Consider the following 17,663-nt stretch of genomic DNA (forward strand, 5'->3'; position numbering starts at 1 on the left):
AAACGAGGAATCTTAAGGATATTACTTGTCAAGCAGTATCTCAAGTACGTGTTTGGCATCCTACTTTTCTCAACACTACCATTCTGTTTTGTAACCTGAGGTGTGTCACTTCCTCCAGACCCACTTAGTCTTATCTTGCCAGCATACAGGCAGCAGCATGGACCTGAAACATCCAGCAGAGAAGGAAGCATTTGCCTAATTCAGATAGCCTCAGGAGAGAAGTTCACAGGCTGGACCATGCACCACCCTACATGAGCTATTCAGCACCTTCTCAGAGTTTTGCTTTAGTTTCTGCTTGTAGTTCAGATTTCATGTTTAAACAGAAGGAATGTTGATTTACTTATTAAACACAAATTTCTGTAACTTCAACGCTACGCAGTCTTTGATCACATATCATTCCCTTAAACTTCTAAATATAAAAACTTTTCCAGCTGAAAATATCAACTCTTCTTTTATTTCTGAGATAACAGAGACATTGGGAACTGTCTAAAGCCCATCTTTCCACTTTGATCTTAGTAGCTGAGCATCATCGTTCTGATGGTTGGCAGAGCTGTGTGGGAGCACAGTGTTCAAAAGACCACTGGACACTCGTTTTGTTGCTATGCAGTAAAATTACTTGCTTTTATTCACTTATTGCCATGAAGGCTAAGGGAAAGTAGAGATCTGACATTTGTCAGTAATGCAATTTGTACTGTGCAAAACAAACCAAACAAACACAAAAATCTCTTCTCATGACCACAGAAAAAACAGGGGAATACAGGAAGATGGAACATTCTGCAGTGGTCACCCAGCTCATGAACAAGGGCCATAGCTCAAGTCCACATTGCAAATATTGACTTTTCTTTTCAATACTTTGGCAAGGCACACCACAGCAAGTTGCTGCACTTGCTCAGCTGAGAATGGGCAGACAGCATAAAAGGTAATGTGGTATCTGCCAGAAAAATCTTAGGGTGTAGATTTAAAAGAATCAAAGCAGATGAGGTTTAGGAATAGCTGTGAATACCAATGTTGTCTGCTACTGTAGATGAATGCAAGAGAGGGATGAACTTATGCTGAGACTACATATAGGTTCAGAAATTTATAAATTTCTGAACGCACTTATAAATATGTGCGTCATTCGCTTGTGTAAATCCTATTTACAGTAATGGTTTAAGGAACTCCCCTTTTCCTTAGAGGAAATACTGCTTTACTAGAGAGCAAGAATTTATTTTTCATCGTGCCATCTCAATAGTATAAAATGGGTACTCCCAATTATAACTTAACACTGTTTCTAAAAATATTTGCATAAATAGCAGTTTGACAGATCAAGTGTAAATGAAGAGCTGTTGGGCACATCAAGACACACAGTGCCACATGCCTGGGTTAATCCACATGCTCATAGCCAGAAGAAAAAAACAGAGATGAGAGTATGTTCCAGTAAATATTGATGCTATCAGCTCTGAATGTCAATTATATGTATTTCCCTTTAAATAATTTATAATCAGTGGTAAACCACAAGTCACCTCCAGCTACCATCCATAAAGTATAGTTTTCTACACTCGGTATGCAACAAATTCATTTTGAAGCATGTCTGAACTTTTTTGTCATGAGCATCAGACTGAATGCCTGTAATAAAAATGACAGGTAAATAAGAATAAATGGTTTAACGTTAGCAAGAAATAGGGCTCTGCTGTTTCACCTCCGATGACAGAATCACAAGTTTAGCTCTCCCCTGAAGTTAAATGCAATGTTCTCTCGCATCAAACCTTTAACGCCTCTTTTTTTTTTTCCAAGATTGCGGCAGCCCAAATGCAATTTGAGCGAATTCACGAAACGCACTTTGTAAACAGATATTTATTGCCTGCAAGATAAATAGTCAAAATACATCAGATTTATTGATGCCTTGGGAATACGGTATTATGGCAATTTAGAAAGGAACTGTGAGCAAAACCACTGCAGGAACTGACTGTGGATCGGTCTGCGCTGAGAGCGGGAAAAGCAACAACACAGGAAATATACAGGACACATAGTGCTTAGGATAACATGGCTAAACCAAATGCACTGCAGTTTTTGTAGCAAACATTTTCAACAGGAACATGTACATCAAGTGCCTAGAATTTATTTTTAAAAAAAAAAAAGTATTTTATACATTAAGGGAGAAAGAAATACTTTTGCAAAGAGGAGGGGAATAATCCATTCTACTTGTGCACTTTGGCAGGGAAAGTAGTGAGATACTTATATTTCAGCAAGTGAGATTTAGATACCAGTGAAAACTTTCTAATAGTAGGAACAGTTAAGCTTTAAAATAGACTGCCTGGAGTGATTGTGGAATCTCCAGTTCAAGGTTTTCATTGGGATATTGGACAAATATCTGTCAAAACTAATACAGATAAACTTGATTCTGCTTCTTGATACTTCTTCTCAGCCTTATTTTTCATTATTCTATGAAACATTTGCAAATTGCTTTTTTAAAATCATCGTTAGAATTGTATGTCACATTTAAAATAACACATGGAAACTCTAATGCTGCAGAATGAAAACAACTTGGATTTATTTTATATATTTTTAACTGCCTCTAAGACCACACAAGAAGTAGTACCCTTATTGATTATACTACATATCACTGAAGTGCAGAAGGCTCTAACCTGTGAGTTGTGAAGCAGGTGTCCTAACGGTGAACCTATGGTGTCCGAATACAACAGGGCCGATACGATGACCAAGATTTTTTGATATTAAGAGGTCTGGGACACTCCTAACAGTGAAGGAGTGGTATGCTGCTGTGTGAGCTTGATCTTGTCACTGATACAAGACTTTAGAAGAGCATGTGAGCTATATTTTGCCCATATGTGTATATATAGATACACTGTATATACACAATATATACACATTGTACACAAGTGCAGAAAGCACACTGTAACAACACTGTAGAAATTCCTATCCACTCACCTCACTTACAACATACCTAACATCAGGAACTGTCCTCTCCCTGGCTTGTCTAGTCTGTATAAAATCTTGTCTCAGATTTCCTTGATTCTTCCAATCCACCATACCGCATTCAGCATGTAAGTATACACCTACCTGTTGTTCATTTGACTACTATTTTACTTCTAAAAAATGCTTTAAACATTGTCCCTGTAAGATAATGTCCTTAAGAATATTACGTACAAATGTTCATTTTAAACTAGATATATCTTCTTTACTGCCAGGTTGCAAAGACCTCTTGTTTTAACAAGCACCCCAATAAACATTTATCTAGGTCCCATGGGTGTATATTACAGGTTGCCAGTGCTTCTGAAAATGCCTGAGGTTTTTCAATAACTATTTACAATATTCTCTGACCCATTTTAATTTTTTTTCCTGAGTTTCCTAGAGCATGGTGTCTCCATTTTTAAATTTTAGAGGGATTAGATACATTTAGTATCTTATGGAGCATCAACTAAACCTCAGTGCCTAACAAAAAATCCTTACCAGTTATATTCAACCCCCCTTCTTGTGGGCCAACAAACATGATGTGGAAGAAGCATCTTAACAGCATAATTGAGCCAGTGTGAACTCAAGCTGGTTGGTATCCTTATTGTAAAAGCTGTTCCTACCCTGCTCACCACTAAGCTAGGTGTCCTCTTACCAATTATTCCTTTATTTGAAATTTTTACATGACAGCAAGAGCTGGAAAACTCTCATGTTGCATTTTGGAGGTACACTCTACACAGAAAAGAATTTGTGATAAAGAGTCATTTCAGTACAAATAATACTGAACTGTTCACTGCACACAACAGGGACACATGAAGAGAGTATGCACAGCCTAACTTTGGGCAGCACAGTCAGCTAGGCCAGTCGTCAGCAGAAAGAAATCATTCACTTCATGGGACCACAAAGCAGGCTCCTGCCCAAGATGCTTTGAACTGTCCTCTGGGGCAGTTTCTTTTTCTACCAATTAGAGAGGAACCCAGGGCTAACTAACTAATAGTTTACTACCTCAGTACACCATATAATGGGTCTAATTTTCATTCAGATTTTTACAACAGGTTAGAGATGAAAAGTTATCAACAGCCATGGCTTCCTAGAAGACATTTCCTTCTCTTTCTTCTGCTTGACTCTGAAAATCATTTCCACTCTTGTAACACCTGATGTGTGCAGGCTCCCCAGGACAGACAAATCCATGTGTAAGCAGACTGTTTGTTTCGAATTAGAGAAAAACTTCCTTGAGTCATTCTTCATAAACCAAACAGATGACATTAAAGGAAATAGTGGATAATCTCCTTTGGCTTAAAAAGGGTAATGAACAAGTGCCAAATAGATTTTCACTGATAATACAAACTGATTTGAAACAGGCTGGCTGCGCTCTGGCCTGCAGTGTTCTGGTTGGTGTTCACTGCTGTGTACTTAATTTATGGACCATCTCCTAATGCCTAGAAACTGCTCTTCATGGGAAAAATATCTATGCCTACTTTATATCTATATATACCTAAGAATCCTTTAATGAGAAGCAATTCAGAGAGGCTTGTATCCACAGGGGTGGTTTAGAGAACTCCTCCAAAACTTTCTGCAGCTCAGGACTTCTGACTTGCCCTGTCAGATGCTCATTCTGTTCAGGTAATGTTTGCAGCCCTTCAGTACTGCCTCACCAACAGCCCTTCCTGTGCACCTGGAAGGCGCTTTCTACCTGTGAGCAGAAGCTGACTTACATCATCCAGCTTTCCACAGCCAGCCTGATAAGCTCCCTGAACTGGCTCAGAGCTGGAGCTCAGAGATTCAGAGCAGCAGCACAACTTTTGGGAAATCAAACCAAAAACCCGGCAGTGTAAAGATACCCCTACAATGTCCCGCAGCTTAGATGATACAACTCATCAGGAAACAGGGATTTATAAGTGATTTTTTTAAATGGAGTTTTTATTTTAGTTTACAATGAGCAAACAAATTAAGAGTCTGCAAATCCACTGGGTTAAAACAATAATCTTGCCACATAGCCATCCAACTTGAAAGTGATCTCCAATTGTTTGGGTTTGGGTTTTTGGTTCTTTTTAAAGACCCAAGACTCAACCCCTGACCTCCCCCCAGTATCTTTAAAGATAAAGATATCAGTAAAGATAGAAGAGAGTAAAATTTGGAATGTAAACCAAAAAATAAATTAATAAATAAAGAGAGTAACACCATGTTCCCTCTACTCCTCAAGTCCTGACCTGGCTAGCCCGTCTCCTGGCTAGCCAAAGCAACTGCCCAGGTATTCCAATACAGGGAAAAATCCTGTTCTGCATAAGGAGTCCCTTCACAGACAAAATTTTGAAGACGGAATTTGTGATTTAAGGGAAGTGAAGACAGAAATTTAATTTTTTAATCATTTCTAGCTTCTCTCTTCACAATGTCACTTTAAGACCCTTTCGTTTGCTTCAGTATCATTCACCTTGAGGTGGAACCAGAGCAGGAAGCTGAAATGCCAAATGACTGGAAGAAAAACTGTGCTTGTGGTACTCCTGACCACACCAAATGCAAAGAGCACAAAGAGCTCATTTTCTTAATTCTCCCAAACCCATTTCCACTCCAAAGAGCCATAGAAAAGCCTCAGATAAACATCCAGATCTTTGATTGTTTATGCAAACTGAACACTTCACAGGTTTTTGGAGACTAGCCCATCACTAAAAGGAATAAGAAAAGCTTTCCATACCCGGAATCCGAGAGCTTTTGTCTCCTTCACGGCCATGATCAAATACCATTTTTTTTTCCTCTCTTATTTTCAGATTTCCTCCAACAGACAGAAAAACAGACAAGTGCACTCTATGATTCAGGTAAGGGTTTTTTTAAGAATTTACAGATTAATATAAACAAAACCAAATTATAAGTGCAGACCAAACAAGTCACACAAGGAGCCCAACGCTATAGGTCAAATTCCATTCCTGCAACAATTTTACCCAAAACAGATGTATAACTAACCTTACAAAAACATGTGAGTCCCTATTTTGGCTGCTGGTTAAGAACCTCCTGTGCAGTCTATTCCTGTCAGGGACAGAAGTAAGATATTCCAGACAAAAAAAGTGACCCTCAGAAGCATAAATACAAAACTTATTAACTGCCTCTAATTCTCTAAGCACACAGGGACAGTGAACATTATTGGTTAGGGATATTCAGCACTTAAAATAATTGGTTTTCCTCTAGCACAGCTCCCCATCCCCACTAGCCTTAAATGGAGAATGATGCAAAGATTCAAGCCCAGGATTATTTTTCCACAATGCACTAGATTTTCTAGACTACTCTCAACTCCCAGATGATGCATGTGTCTCAGAATACAGTAAAAGACATTTTAAAGTTCTGATTCCTGCAAAAGTTACTAAGTGAAAACCTGAAATTTCAAAAACTATAAACTGGGAAGACCTGTAATAGATAAAACCAAAAAAAAAAAAAAAGAAGAAAAACACCAAACAACAAACGAGTGAAAAAGAGTTTATTATGGGCTTGTCTTCAAAGTATCACAGGATATCTTCTGTCCCACCCTACTCTCACATCATCAGCTGACTAAGAGGTGAGTTTCACTGACAGGCTTCACAAAAAACACCCAAATCCACAACACAGGCAGGCAGAGAGAATCCTCCCCCAGGGGGCAAATTCCTTCCTCTGGGCAGGGGCTGATAAAAGCATTAAGAGGCCCAAGAAAGTTCTGTGCTGTGAGTGCTTTTGGTGTATAGTCCCAGGCTGGTCCAGAGGAAAAGTTTAGAATATCTCTGAAGTTCTGTTAATGTTTTTATACCTCCACACTTTCCCCATGGAAACTGAAGACAGCAATTGATAGGAAATAGAGGGAGTGCAAAGTATCTCATGGATGCCTGTTAACAAAGGTCCCAGGTCTTGTCTCTCTCAGAAATATATAAGGAGAAAATCCTGCATCACAGCTAAGACCTCTGTTTTATCTCAAAATTAGACAACCTGGAGTTAAGGGCTAATGTGGCTTTTAGGCAAAACAAGTTGAAAGGCAGTTGTCCCAGCTCAATATGTATTGAACTGGAGAATAAAGATCAGTGAAGCATGAAAGGTATAGCATAAGAGTAGCCATGAACCTAATTACTTGAGTAATTGAATGAGAATATACCCCACCCTAATTATAAGGAATAACATTTTTAAAGTAAACTAGCTATAAGATGTCAATATATGATAATCAAAAATATGCAGCATAGCTCTTGGATTTTGTGGGATCAATACCTCTCCTTCTAGTGGCATTCTAAATTGCTTCCTTTGCATGGATCTCTATATCATCATTTAACAACCTGCACCTAGTCCCACTAAAGAAAAAAGAAATCTGAATTGACTGATGTTCATGATTCACTCTGCCAGAGTGGCACTTGGTACCCTCCTGTCCTCCCAAGGCGTGGATCTTGCTGCAAATCCAGGTGCACACAGGCGTCTCATGAGACAGGGTTCTTAGCCTCTTCTGTGGGGTTCTGTGATCTTCCTTCAGGAAGGAAGATCTTGCATCCCTATTGTTACTGCTGACAGTGGAATTTCTGTTAAAGATGAGCTTTTGTTTGTTAAAAATGAAATAATTTTTTTTTAAAAACTGTTTCTCTTGTACTGACTTTGTTCAAGGCCTATTACACACACAGCATCTTTACAGCCATGCAGCAGAACCATACAGGTGAGACAAACCCGTCTCCAGAGCCTGGGCTGTCAGTTCAGACTTCTTTCCTTCTTTCCCTCCTCATGTTTTTATGTTTACTTTATTTGTGAGTGCAAGAAAGGACAAGTAGGTGGAGGGTTTAGCTTGGATTGGTCAGAATCTGCAAGGGTCAGAGGTTTCAGATTTTCTCCTAATCGATTTGTGTGTGCCGAGTTTCATAAGGGACAAAATGTTTTATGCTTTCTCCAAGTGGCGCAAAAGCACAAGCCTGGTTTCCTCGAGTAACAAAGATTGTTTCTGAGCAGCTTTTCCCGAGGCACCGAGTGATGTAAAGGATGATTGGCAGAGTGCGTGGCTCTGAATAAATGAATAGCACACATATGTTCTTTTTTCTCTCTTTTCCTTTTCCCCGCTCTCCTCCGAGAGGCTTTTCAGCCCCGTTTCGGAGCGTGCACTTGCAGAGCAGCACCTGCGTTTTGCTGGCTTCTTTCGAGAGACCTGGCGGGCTGACACTCCCACGGCGAAGGGCTCGCTTAATAAATGCTTCTGAGGCAAAAAGCCATTTTTTTGGGGCTCGTTTCCGGCCCGGGGGGTCGGCGGGCGCCATCCGCACGCCCACACTGCCACCTGCCGGCACCGGCCGAGCACATCCCTCTCCTCCCGGCACACGGGCGAGCAAAAAAAATAAATAAAAAAGGGAAAATGAAGTTACCCTTGTTGCTTTAATAGGTGGAAATCTTCGTAGTAGTACCCCGAAAAGAGACAACTGTCCCAGCACATCTGGCCAGAAGTTGTTTTTTGCTGAACGGTGTTGGTGACCCAACTTGCTGACTGCATCCAGTTGAGACAGCCCGGCATCCTGCTTTGTGCCCAGCCCTAATGAGCTCCGGCACTTCACATTGGGTTTAGCAAATAGATGGCTACCAAATAGTCATTTCCAGTTATTGTCAAACGTGGTTGGAGACCATATTTACTTTTTAAAGACAATTATTGATCTGCAGTTGCACAGCGGCCATCCATTTCATTTATCCCCTACACCACTGTGTCACAAGTTCCCAGTTTAATGGAATTAGATCATTTGGGCAACTCAAAGTTCCACATGAGTTACTTTAACTCCTCTACTGCCACACTGCCCTTCCCATGCCATGACTTACTAATACTCCTACAAAAGCTGCCAGATCCTAGCACTGTTCTGAAGTAGTGGTGCCTTTTCAGACACCAGAAGTCCAGAGGTAATTGTACCTTAGCTCCTGATCTTGGAACAATGACGCATGAATCAAACCATGAAGAAAAACAAAAAAAATTTTTTTTTTAAATCCCAAACAAAAACAAAGATCAGAAGATCTCTCACCATCTCGTTGCCACAGTCACATTCAAGACTTGTGCACAGAGTTGAAGAACCATAATTGAAAAAGAGCACTTGAATTATCATTGAAAAAAATGGCCATGGTTTGAAAATAGAATTTTATTTTAAACATGTTAACTGATCTTGTTTTTTGTGAGCCTTTCTGTGAGGAAAATTTCCTCCATGCAAGTGTTTACAGTAAACAAATTTGAGGCCCAGTACTCTAGTTGGTTGATGAAAAAACAGAGTGGTATTCCACAGTGAATTAAATTCTTTTTGTAAGGAAAAGGAAAATTCTACCTTCCTTTTGGGATGAATACCATAGAATAATGCTATGTTTCTGGCCAAAAAGTCTTAACAAAGAACCCGCTGAAAAAACATACATCAAATTATTCTGACAAGTCCAGTAGACCTTCAAGGCTTACAGAATATACAACTCATTGCATTTAAGCTGTCAGATACAAAAATAACATCAATACCATGTAATTCAGGTGACCAATCATGCAGCCAAAGTATCTTAGCATTTCACAGGATGACAACGGGGACAAATCAGATAATGATTCATGGGCTAAAATATGTTTTATCTTTACAGTTAAAGCAGCACAGTGGGAAAAAAAAAAAACAACAAAACATAAAATAGATAAAATAGCCCTCCACAAAAATCCCCCCAGAAAAAAAAATTGCAGGAGAAACATTCTAAACATTCTTGAACCAGCTCTAACTATGACTTTTGTGGCTGTTCCTGTGTCAGAAAACAATGCTAGTGGTTCTTCAAATGATTTGTGTTCAGGTAAAACACCTCCATCAGTAAAATTCTCACTGACCTCAGCCTATCATCCCTAGCTACAGGGACATCAGAACTACCCATGCCCAAAAGAGATTTCTGTATCAACTCCAGGTTCTTTCTGTATCAACTCCAGGTTCTTTACACTGTACCCTGCATTCAGTGCCTCCAGAACTGGACTTAGAGGATATTAAGCTGGAGGAATTTCATTTCCAACTCATTCTGAAGATCCCTGTAATTCTATTAGATGCTCTACAGCAGTCCACCTCACCCAGCAGCTCAATAAGAGAGAATTTTAAAAAAAACCGGTAAACTGTGCAGGTTTTTACTTGTCCTACTTGCTGAGTAGTAATGCAGTTATCCAGGGAGGTTCTCTCTGCACCCTCAAGTTTTGGAACTCCTGTGCAGTCACATCAAAGTAGCAGCCTTGCCACAGCAGCTCCTCTGCTCACACATGGAATAAAGGGCTCACAGCTATTACAGTAACATTTACTGTCCTCACAGCCATTACATACCCTGGAGCCAAGCAAGCAGACCAGACGAAATATCTCCTTTCTGTAATCACATGAACTTATGTGCCCTCAAATTCCCAAAAAAAAAAAAAAAAAAAAAAAAAAAAAAGGCTAAAAACACAACTCAAAATTAATCACCACCACCATAACTGTTCAAAACTAAACTCTCACTCCAAAAATTCTCACCATAACTTCTGCTGGTTAAATCCCATGAGGGTAATCAGTATTTCTTACTCGCTTTTAACACGCTACTCTTCAATTTCATGAGCTAACACATGTGAGTTTGAACTATGGATAGAAATAACTAGGGCAGAGAAGGTAAGCAATTCCATGTATTTGCAATAGCAATGTTCTGGGAGTTTCACTGTCTGAAAGTGAGTTGGTGTACAAACAGAGCATAATAAATGCAGAGATCTCTTGAAGATCACTATATAAGAAAGTCCCTAATAAATGGTAGACAAACCCTGGGCTCTCAGTAATATGACTGCTCTGAATCTCAAATCCATTTTGGTTACACGATACCAAAAATTATTCTTTTCTTGAGCAGGCCTAACAATATCAGTAAAATTACATGGATTTTTTTTCCATATGAGACCTTCAAAAAATCTGTGAATCATTTCAATTTTTATCCTATAAAACTGTCTCAAGTATTTGAAACTAAAAGTTTCATTTCCGTGCTAAATGTTTTAAATGAAGAAAAGGTTAGCAATATTTTCACTTTACCAGAGCTATCCTGTCTGTTCCAAGACCATAGCATATTGGAAAATGGACTATTTAGCAACTGATCTACATTTATTCTTAATTAAAATTTAAGTGAAAATAATCAGTGAATATTTTAATGAGAAAAGAATATGGGTCATTTTTGAAATCTAGGTAACAAAAAAAACTTTCTCCCAAAAATAAAGGGGAACAATGAGTTTGTCAATTAAATTTACCTATTAGTTGGGTTTTCTTTTTTCAAACAGCTTCAGTAGAAGTAAAATTACTCATCAGAAAATCTGAGTATTATATTGCCAACATTTAACTGAACAAGCCTGTATTCTGTTAATTTCCCCAATCATCTGAAATGACCTCATATTTCAGTTGACAGAAAAAAATGTTTGTTCTTAAGGTTCCATAAAATGTTTGGGCAATTTGTGTTTCTACACTGCTCGCTGAAAATTTCACCAAACTCTTTGCACTGCAGAAATCAGCAAACTAACATTTTCAAGTCCCAGAATACTGAAGCTTTACAGGGGCAGTGCTCACTCCTGCATGGGAAATGGGAGTCCTCAGAAGCAGCCATTAATATTTGTAGGCAACAGGTTCAAAATTATTGGTATAAAGGGAATATTCCATGTCAGTTACTTTTCAAAGCCAAAACCTGCTATAATTTACCTGGGCAACACCCCTGCAATACACACACAATCAGTGAATGACATAGCCTGTTTGGGGCAGAGCCTCTGCTCCTGCTGCTCAAGACCATTGCAGGAAAAACGGGGCTCATCTGGAGATTTCCCTGTTCTTCACCTTAGGTTCCCTGACTGCCAGAACTGCAGAGATGAAGGAAAAAAGAACACGGGGTTCTCCAGTGTTATGGCTCAGGATTCTGAGATAAGGTGCCTTACTACTAAAGACAAGGTGTTCACATCATTTGCACCATTACTTAATTTGGCCCAGGTACTTGTTTTCATCACTATTGGGTCAAATTGGACCCCACATCAGAAATATTTGATTGCTCTTTGGTGATCCTCCTTTTAAAAGGGCACTGTAAAAATTAGCAGCAATTATTTTCATCTCATAACTATGAATGATTCTTTTAACAGATTCATAACAAAATTTAACACAGAACATATTCCAAAGCACAACTCATATCAAAAGTGCTCAGTAGCAAATGAGCATACTGTCTCATTAAGCCTGACTTTCCTTTGCTAAGAAACACAGCACTGTAAACTTCTCTACAAAATACTCCTTCTGAGAGCCTTCTAACAAAAAAGTCCACATGAAATTATTCTTCAGAACTAAAATTTAACAGGGATCAACAGTATTATCCCCACTGTTGTTTTTTAGCAGTATCAAAAAAATAAAAAAATCAACCCCATATCTTGAAGAAACACAGTTAATAGGAAAAAAAGTTTCATGATCTTGGAAGAACAATATTTCTGCAGACATAATTAGATGCCAAATTCACAGTACACAGACATTAATAATATTCATAGCTATATAAAAGTGTGACACCCCTTGGAAATCAACAAGATTTTGGCTTATGCACAAAGTCAGACCTCTAAATACTTGTAACCAATCTGATTTACTCATTTACACCAGTGAAAGATCTGAAATCAGTGATATTATAAAATTCGAAGCACAGATAAGGCTAGCTGGAGCATCACAAGTTCAGGTACTTGTTTTACATTCTTAATTCAACCCTGCTTCAACCCTGAAGTCATGAATGCATCAGACTTAATTATTTTAAGAGATAGTTAAAATGTTGATAACCCCTTGCTTACAGAGGATAGACCAAAACCATGAACTTTGAAGAGCGCCCCAAAAGCTAGAGGGAAATGAAAATAATTGATTTCAATCACAAATTTATAATTAGTACTGTTACTTACAGACTGTGGCTGCTGGTACAGTTGGGCTACTACACACCTAAGTGAGATGGCATCCTCTCCCTTCCTAATGAAATATGCTGCCCCGTGTCTGTGACTAAACTGCAGGTCCTCTCCCTTTTTTCACCATGGTCTGGGTCCAAAGTATGCATCCTTAGCATACTTTAACTGGCCCTCAAGTGTGAGGCATCCTTGCATGGATTTCCCTTAGAAAATAGCCCAAGTGGTAGCTGAAGACAGCTTATTGCAAGCTGTGGTAAATATGCTGGCCTGCATAATCAATGTATCTATCAAGATTAAAGCCCCAACAATAACTGTCTCTGCTGCAAAGTTTAGACAACTTTTTCTGTAAGTAACTGAATAAAACTAATGGGGTCTGGATTCCTGTGAACTTGTACTTGTTGAATCATCTAATGGAACCCAGAAGAACACCATAGTGCATTTGTGATGTCTTTCTCTTTTGCAGATTCCCAAGAGTCCAATATGTGAGCTCAGCTTGCAGTCACTTTGTCAGCACAGCTGCCAGCATCAACTTCCTCTTCTTCCATACAGTCCTGAAGCCCATGGACCCTTCATTCCTTCAGAACTGCTACTCTTCTGAAAACTTTAGCTGAAGATTTCCAAGAGTTTGGATGTCATGAGGGTGGCCAAGAAGAAGGATAAACATAGGCAGAGACAGACACAATGACCACCTCGACTTCCTCCCTAGGAAACCAAGCTAAAAGAGAAAACACATTTTCAGAATTATGCGCTGAGCTTCTTTCTGTCAAGTGGGTGGCTCTTAGTTTTAATGTAAAACACTAACTGAATTAAACCTGCTTTGATTAAATACAGCTAATTTTGAAACGTGTGTTGGAGCACTGCAGTGCTTCTGAGTGCAGAGTTTTTAAGACACTGACAAGAACGTACTGAATTTTTTTTCCAATCTATTTCAATTACACTTTTATAATGGCAGAATAATGGCAAGATTAGTCTGTTTTATCATGATTAAATCTTGATTAACATATTAAATAACCATTGTACACTAATTAACTCTATTAAATACAATGTCCAATACATTGTTCTACTTCTGTAGACTTCCAATGAAAAAGTAACTATCATTAGTATGGTTATTTCTTATACAGTGTTTTTAGGATCTAACACAGAGTTTCACTATGGACTAAATACCTAAAGGTATGATTTTGATAAGCTGTTTGGGAAGACTTTATTTTGAAAGAAATTTCCAGATAAGTTACAATATGAACAGAGAAAAATACATTATTTAAGAGAGCATTTCCAAACATGCCCTATGCAATCTGAACACTGAGGATATAAAATTTAAATCTATACTCTTGTAAGGACAGCATGAAGTTGAATTTAAGATAACTTTCCAGTTCAATTATGTGAAGTGGCATTACAGTATTTTACAGGATGCACAAATGCAAAGCCATTACCAAGGATTTGTCATTATTTCACAACTGTGAACAACTCTAGGCAAGGCTTTTAACCAGCAGTTAAAAACTCCCTTGTGTCTACATCTTGCAGTAACTTTTTATTCCACTGGAAACACTTTAAACATCTAGTTTCCTCTGTCAAGAGCACTCACAGGAACTCAGACATCTGCAGTCTGATTTCCTTGTATAACAAACATCCTCTCAAAATACAAAATGAGAGCAGCCGTCACTGTAAGCCAACACATTTATGCCAGGTTTTCAGCCAACTCTTAAATACAGTTCGGGGGTTTTGTGCACAAAAACATATGGAATGAACTGACATGAATAAAAAATAGATTTTTAAAATCTGCCTATCCGCTTCATGAGACATTTCAAACGTGCAATGGGTGATGATGCAAAGTGCTCAAACTCAGACTTGTCTAACTCTGGGCACTGAGCTGAGGCACGTCCACTTTCTTAAAGGTCACTGAAGGGACTCATGCACCTCCACACACCAGTTTAGAGACTATGTGTAAAAACAAAACAGAAGTCCCTGCTGTGATAGAAATGAGCAATAGTTGCATATGTTGCTTCCAATAAAAGGCACAACTACTTCAAGAAGCATAAATGCACAGCTGGGATTTGTCCACCCCAGTATTGTGTCTTTTCCTGCTTCTCTTGGTTCAAATCCTGTAACGTAACAAAAAATACATTGTAAGACAGCAAGTAGACTTCAGCTTGGTGCTATGTAGCACCTTTCCAGATAAGTGCATCCACACAAGAGAAACTTAATGATGAGCAGAAGCCAACACTGTGCCAGGAAGCTGTAAGGTTCCAGCTCTTAGGCACCAGGAGCCAGGAGCTGGGGGTGATAACACAGCTGGCAAGGTAGGGTTTCACCAGGCAGGTGGCACATGCCATTGCCCTCAAGTAAAGCAAGGGCCATGGATGGTGGCCAGGTTCAAAGTGGAGATCAAGAAGCAATTTTGAGGTGATGAGGCAGGTCTGAGGTCAAGCTAGGAAGTCAGATCAAGTCCTGTGGGGTAGCCAGGACAAGACAAAGCCCTGTGGTCTCTGGGAAAGGTCCATGGTGACAAGTCAAGTCCAACGTCAAACCAAGGAATCAGTCCATGTGCCTCAGTTCAGATCAACAGGGCCCTTGGCCAGGCACAGACATAGCTGTGGCTGAGCTGGGGAAAGACACAGTAATAGCTCAGGCAGATGCTGAAGATCCAGGGATGGTTTTAAACAGAACTGCAGAGCCCACAGGTAGAGGATATGGTGTGAAAACCCAAATGCCAGTGTTTCACATGTTGCGAGGACAGCATTTTGTCTCTCCCCAGAAATGATGCACCAGACATCATCTGCCCATCACTTCTCCATCTGCCCAGAGTCCTGAGCACAAGAGAGACAGAGGTGCCAACAGCAGGCAGGTCACCCATGCCTTATAGCAGAGGATTGCCCTCAAGAACAGTCCTGCACCCCCAAAAGTCCCAACCAGCACTAACACAGCTCTGTCTTATCAACCGGGTGCATCCAAGGGGAGGGTCTCCCCCTTGTCACACCATCACACAGACCTGTGCTCACCCTGAGACCAGATGCCTCCACGCCTTTCCTCCATTCATGTAATCCAGGAAAAACTGTTGCACACATTGGGACTCCAGGACACTGAGAGGTCTGCACATGTAGGTTGCAATTATGTTGAATATTTTCATATAGCTAGACAGAAATGTAAATATCAGCAACAAATATCTTTGTCAGATTTCCAAAGAATGAACAATTCTTTGTATGTACTCATTCACGATTGTTTCTGAACATGATCTCTGCCTTCAGGCTGTAGGACAATGCCTTTTTAGTGGTCTCCATCAAACTTTGTTTGAAATTATGTTAGTAATTGGCAGAATTTTTTAATCAGACCACCAAATGACAACCTTAATGCACAGGATATACAGTCATTGGCTTTTACTTTGAATTTCTTTTATTGTCTAGAGTAAAAGAATCAGCAAGAAGAGGAACTGGTTACTACAAAAGCATGATAACTACTTCAATCCCTTGCTAGAAACATACAGTAATTAATCAATTAATGCAGATCACATACATCAAGGAAAAGATACGGTATATAGGATGAAGTCAGCATAATCCTTTTGTGTAGTTTTATGAATGATCTTGTAACTCACTCAAGTTACTTCAGATTTACAGGAATATATAAGCAGACAGTTGAATCAGAACTAAATGAAAGAGCTGGTTCATGTTAATAACATTTAAAAAAAAAAAAAGAAGTAATGGTTTCTGGTGGAGTTAAGAGATTTTGATTTTCACCGTGAAATAAAAATGCAACATGACTTTCCACAGTCAGAGTTGAATCAGAAAAGCAAACTTATTCAGCAAGAGCCCTTAAAAATTAATTATGTATTCATGCTCATGTCGCTTTAGCACGTGTTTACAATTAACCATTACCTTGAATGCATTCAGGAATAAGAAACAAATTCTTCTGAATTTAAGAATAAGTTAAAATGGTCACAAAAACGTTTGATCTCTTAACACTCTTTTTTAAATTGAGCTGTATCATAAAGGACATTTTGGACTAATTAACTTAACTACTTAACTACTGCTTCTGAAAGGGAAGTACTTTCAGACCCTCTGATGAACCATTTCATGTATTACCATTCCTTGCCATCATTTGCATTTCCAGTACCCAAGTCTTTGTTATTTCTTCATCAGAATGTTTGTGCATATATGTATATATGCACATTATACAAAAAAATTTATTGTTGTCTGCAGCTGTATAAAGTTTAAGAAAAATTAGCTCAGCTCAAAAGTCTTTTTTTAATTCTCTCATTCTTTATAGATACTTATTAATGTTTCAACTCACAATCTGGAAGAAAAAGAAGCCAAAAAAAGCCATATATTGAACTTAATTTTAAAAGGAAGTTATTCATGGGAAATTTGAGGGAATAAACCCCCTTTTGATAACAGCTTATGTTTTATATTAAAGTGTGTGTTCACCAGATAAGCTCCCCTATCCACAGGTTTAACTGTAAGTCCATGAAAATAAGTTATTTGATTCCTTGAAAACAATTCAACTGAATCAATTTCTAGTTATCTTTGGTCATGTTCTTTAAATTAAAAGAAACAAAAATTTTATTATTCTATAACTGGCTTTTCATCTGAAGAAAGTATCATGCATTTATAATTTTGAACACTGCTTAACTTCATATTTTTATCTGAAGACTTCCCCTGATGTTGTGTGCAGTTGTGCAGCATTGATTTCAGAATAAGCTTCTGAGTCAAGGTGTGATCAGTTATATAGACAGGCTCACTGCACTTTCTTATATCTGAAATATCCCTGGAGGCTTTTACAATTTCTCAATGTCATGGATTTTAATCTTTATGGAGTGAAATCCAAAATTATCAAACTCAAAGTATCTCTCACTTCAAGT

At 38.7% G+C, this 17,663-nt stretch overlaps 1 long non-coding RNA gene across 1 annotated transcript in view; it reads left to right on the top strand.

Moving 5' to 3' along the window:
* Positions 1–17,365, top strand: part of LOC121674656 — a 34,881-nt gene extending 17,516 nt beyond the window's left edge. The window contains exons 2-3 of the long non-coding RNA XR_006019742.1: positions 5,715–5,762; positions 13,278–17,365. This is a non-coding gene — a long non-coding RNA (uncharacterized LOC121674656). The remainder of the gene's footprint in view (positions 1–5,714; positions 5,763–13,277) is intronic.
* Positions 17,366–17,663: the final 298 nt, after the last annotated feature.

Source organism: Corvus kubaryi, unplaced genomic scaffold (genome assembly GCF_017639235.1).
Source record: "Corvus kubaryi isolate FWS band 111438036 unplaced genomic scaffold, C.kubaryi_AGA036_p1.0 69, whole genome shotgun sequence".
NCBI classification, from domain to species: Eukaryota; Metazoa; Chordata; class Aves; order Passeriformes; family Corvidae; genus Corvus; species Corvus kubaryi.